The sequence below is a fragment of the Carlito syrichta genome, unplaced genomic scaffold, assembly GCF_000164805.1.
Source record: "Carlito syrichta isolate Samal-C Ts95f unplaced genomic scaffold, Tarsius_syrichta-2.0.1 Scaffold303768, whole genome shotgun sequence".
Taxonomy (NCBI): domain Eukaryota; kingdom Metazoa; phylum Chordata; class Mammalia; order Primates; family Tarsiidae; genus Carlito; species Carlito syrichta.
Genome location: NW_007247864.1, coordinates 116,094 through 121,552, shown reverse-complemented (window position 1 = coordinate 121,552; position 5,459 = coordinate 116,094).

Here is a 5,459-nt window from a genome sequence, read left to right as displayed (position 1 = left end):
TGCTCCCACCAGAGGGAAGGTTTAAAAGCATTTAACCTCAAGCCACCAGTTGCCATTGCTTTGCTAAACTTTGATCTAGCCAAGTGGTTCTTTGAGCTATGGCCACCATTGTTTTCTTAAGCTTTGGCCCCCTCCCCAAGTTTGGGAAGGTGAACCTCTTCTCTCTCTAATTTACTTTCTAAATAAACTGTATTTTCCAATCTAATTTCTGTGCAATTCTTTGCATCTTTCATGTGGCACCAAATCATGGACACCCTGACTGGTCTGACCTAACATTTTTAGAGGTCCCACTAGGATTTTGACCTAACTGCATTTGTTGAGCACTCAACTATGTGTTAGATACTAAGTTCACCAATTAGGCAGGAACTTGATTTATTCCTGAGTTCATGGAGAAAACATGAACATGAGCTTACTGATAAAAAATGTAATATTGATGGTCCACATAGTTTCCCTATAACTTTATGATTCACTGGCTTTATAGTTTAAAACCTAAATACTTTATGAAACACATACGCTAAATTTAAAGCAATGCTACAGTGTTTGTAAGAACCACGAATGTCTCTGCAAAACTATATAACTTAGTGTTGCATTTAGAATTTTCAGTTGCCTATTTTTTCTCATTCTGCCGCTATTGAATATTTCACTTTAAAATTCAATCATTTTTGTTCATTAATGCAATGTAAAGTATATCGAAAGACAGATTGTATATATCTTTTTAAAAAGTAACTATATATTGTTTTCATTGCATTGCTGCCCACTTTTATTTCGAGACTCTTAAATTCCTTTAGCTGTTTACGAATATGAATAATCATGAAAACAGTATTTATTAAGCACTCACAATGAGTCCTATACCTGAAGTCAAATATCATCTCAGACCCTCATTTGGCTCCTTTAGGGAAGTTCTTTTGTGATGACTTGAAGAGTGTGTGCCTGATGGTTAGGACTGCCACAATTTAACCACTTCCAAGTGATAGTTTTATACTGCATTTTGTCTAGAGAGGAAAGCAAAATGAAATTTTGCAGAATTTAAAAGAGCAGAAATCTTAACTGAATCTTTAAATTGGACTAACACTCTAAGATTTTTATCATTCAACCGTTTTCTTTTCCTATTTGCTTATGTGATAATACAAAAAAGACCATAACTTTTCTCTGCTTTTTTTTTTTTGATGTTACTTTTGGAATATCTTGGTTTTTTAGTCTCTCTTACATTAGTCTCTAAGTCAGGCACTTAAGATTCTATAAAATGTTGACATGTGTTAAGGAAGGTTCTTCGAAAGGAAATAAATGCATTGAAACCGACTCACAGAAAGAGTAGGGTTAGCCAGAGGTTTGAACTCTTTTATTCTTACATTTATTCCACTGCTAATGTGTAGGTTCTTGGGTAAACTTTTCAAGTTATCTGTATTCCTCTTTGCTCTTTTAACTAATGAAAGATTGAGTCAAATAATCTCTAAACCCTAAAATAACTAGATATTTTGTTTGGGATAAATATATATTTTATACTTAAACTTCTTTTTTTTTTTTTTGAGTTGGAGTCTCACTCTGTCACCCGGACTGGAGTGCAGTGGCCGCTCCCTGCCACCGCAGCGGGGCTCCGGCGATCCTTCCGCCTCAGCCTTCCAAGAAACTGGAACTACAGGCGCGCCACCACACCCAGTTAATTTTTGATTGATTGTGGAGATGAGGTCTTGCCAAGTTGCCCAGGCAGATCTCGAACCCTCGGACTCAGGCAATCCACTCACCTCGGCCTCCCAAAGCGCTGGGTTTACAGGCTGAGCCACCAAGCCCGGCCTGCTTGAACTTCTTAGATAAACAGTAGATTAATACTATAGAAACTTTAAAATATAATAGTTATATATATTCACTGAATATATCATGATTATTTAAAGAATTTATAAGGGAAAGGCAATTGTGAAAAGTATTGATGATTTGTAAGCATTTATCTCTTCATACCCCTTCTCTCATTTTTTGGATATTTAGAAAAGCTTGTTCAAATGTTTGTTTTCTGTTTTAAACTATAACCACTTTTGTCACTTAAATATTTAGCATTTTCTCTTTTGATTAAACTTGCCACGTTATTTTCTTTTTATTTCTTTGTTCTTACCAATTCTTTCATCTTTTCTCACTATATTTTATCCATTCCCTAAAGTCTTTTGCTATCTATGATATGCGTTTTCAAACACTGAGATAACCTTGGGGCATTAATTCTTTTATTTCTACATTTTGCATATTTTGTAGACTATAGAAAGAATATTGGGGCTTTAGCACTGGAGGGAACCTTGAGAGGTTCATTCATCTACAGTATTTTCATGTTCATTGCTTGGCTATTATATCACTATATCATTGGTTGTCAGTCTTCTGTAGTTTATGAAACTATTTCTGTGCAGCACAGCCTTGAGCCTGGCCTGATGTCCTGCTTAGGGAAATAATTCCATGGCATCACATGCCAATTCCTTCCAATATTAAATAAAATCTAATATTCAGTTATGCACAGCATAAGCTGTTAACATGTATGACGATTCCATGACATGTATACAAGTTAATAAAAGTTTGATTTTATAAAGATCTCTGATGTGCTGCAACAACCTTTCCTAAACAATTGATTTCCCTCCATTTAGCAAGGAGATAAATATTTCTTGAGCAAGAAATGAGCCAGAAGAATGCTGAGCCCTAAGGCCAGGTGTAGAATCCAAAGAATGATGACCTCTAAAATCCTCAAGTCCTCTTTTTGTCTACACTGGAACCTGGAAGAAAAAAGGTTGGCAATCTCACTGGGGCTATGAAGGGATGTAAACATTTCATATAGTCATATTAATTTAAAAGTGCAGTTGTACGTTTATAAAGCACTCTCATACAGCCACAAATAAATAAAACAATGTAAAATAAAAATGCTGAAACCTATGTATTATCTACAAAGCAGTGATGTGCTGTTTTTGATGACTAAGGAGCAGCAGAGTTAAGACAGGATCTGGGATTCCACATATCAATGCGCTTCCTTTTTGCAGTGAAGTCTTTCATGCTATCTGAAGATTGGCTTTCTCCTAAAGAAAGAGAGGGTGTGAGGTGTACAAAAGTTAAAACATTTTTGTAAAAATAATAAGAACTGGACTCCAGCTTTGATTTTTGCAATTAACTGCCCTATAAGAAACAGGTAACAAAATATTTTGGTCTTGTTTCCCCCATTAGACTTCTGAATATTCACTTAGAGTAAGCATGTTAGAATTCTTTCTCTCAGAAATAATTTACTCACAGAACGATCATATTTGGGCAGTTTTAATTTTAGAGAATATTAGTACAGAATTTTTATCTAGTGACTTTGTCCCATTAAAATTTGCCAAGCATATTTTCACCAAGATGTAAACTCCGTTTTGAGCATTTCTATAGGAACTGTGGTTTTGTCCAAGAACTACATTAATTTTCATGTTAGAGACTCAATGAAGTCCTTTTTCCAAAATTACGTTTAGAGCAAAATGGGACCTGTTTAGATTCTGAAATCTTAGAGCACGATCCAGAAGCCTTTACTTTCCATTATCTTTGCTCCCAAAGTATTCACTGCTAAAAAGAGGCTTGTGCAGATTTATAGACAAGACAATTGTTCTATTAATTTTTCAGTCATGGCACTGAAATAATCTGGAGACCTGAAAAAAAACTTCAGAATAATAATTATATTAAAAATAAAGTGTCCAGAGAAACAACATTACAGAAGATACAGAAAATGTCTGGCACAGAGAAGGTGTTTCAAGGTTTCTCAACTAGTATTCAGAGCCTTTAACTGTCAAAGTTTAGAGCCAGGTGAAGTTGCCAGCACAGAGCTGCAGCCTGCCTGGCTGAATAATGTCCTTGATGGGTAGTGAACATCTAGGCTGAGAGCTACAATTGCGAAGGCCAGAGGCAAGGCCTCTGCAGTATTACCACTTCAATAGCCTACTCAGCAGGAATTAACATGCAGTTTGAACTGAGTCTTTTCCCCGCTGGCCACAACACCTAGACTTCTCTCTTTGGATCCTTGACTTTTTTCACTGTAAATCTCATTACTTGAAAGGGATATGCCAAGTGGTACCCTTGATGGCCTAACTGCTTCTCTGTCTCATGATAAATCAATAGTGTGTGCTGCTTTAGGGCAATCTCTAATTTAATATATAAAAATGTACATTTAAGTAATGCCACTGAGCATGATAACTCTGAACAAACCTTTCTTGGGACCAAATCCCTTATTTCTCCCAGAAAAACAAAAGGCCTTAAAACACACATATGTGCACTCGCAATGGAATTGATTTTCTCAAAAGGACTTAGTTTGGCAAGTAGTACAAGAAGATGTCCATTTCTGATTTTGTTGTTGGCCTTCCCACAGGTGATGATTTATCAACAAAATAAGCTCACAATAATTCTCAGCAAAGTTTTCCTAGTCAATAAGATATTTTATCATAGTCATCTTTGAGGAGTATTCTTCAATTGTTCATTGTGGAGAGAGTGATAGATTATCATCTATGCCAGTGTCCTGAATGATAAGTAAATTACTAGATTGCATAATAGTAATAATAATAACTTGAAATTTCCTACCTAGCTGGCATAGTTGTTAAGACTACAGGCTTTGGGTTCAGACTCTTTGGCTTCAAGTCTTTGTTTAGCAATGTGCTACTTATGCAGTCCTAGGAATATTATTTATCCTTGCTGTCCTCTTTTTCTTCATCTGTAAAATGAAAATAATAACTGAAATAATTCACATGTTACTGTGAGAGTCATATAACATGTCATATAGGATGTTAGGGACGTTGTAAAGGATCAATAGATAGCAACCAATTTTTACAATGATACTTTTTTAACTATCTAAGAGGGAGACTTAGCTGCATAGTCAAAAGTACTCGATTTCAAACTGTTTCTCACTTCAGTGTTTTTGCTTTATGTTTTCCTCTTACAGAATTACCTCTCCTCATTCTCTTTTGTAGCCTGGAAAGCATTCATTTAATGATTCAAAATAAATATATTCTATTCTGAAATGCCTTTGGGGACACTAATCCAAATGAACTTGATCTTTTTTTTTTTTTATCATCCATCATTCTCCATATGTATCCCTATCCTAGACTACAGTATATGCACTTTCACTGATTTGTTTATTCTCCTTTCTTCCCTTAATAGTTTATGGTAGTCTTCTTGACTAAGCTTTCTCAGACACTCACCATGATTTTTTTGTATTCAGAACTGATTTGCAAATTGAAGTTTTGCTTGAGTTTTCTTTTAATAACTAAATATCTTAAAGAATCTCTATTAGATACTCAACAAACTAAAATTGATGCTGTTAAATTTACAAACTTGCAGTTTATTTTTTAATCTAAATAAATAAATAGAAGCTAATAGCTATTAATGAAGCATCACCTAAACACATAAAACCATATTGAGGGTATAAAAAAGAATGAATTTTTTGTTATAGTAGCACATATCTGCTGTTGAACATTGTTATA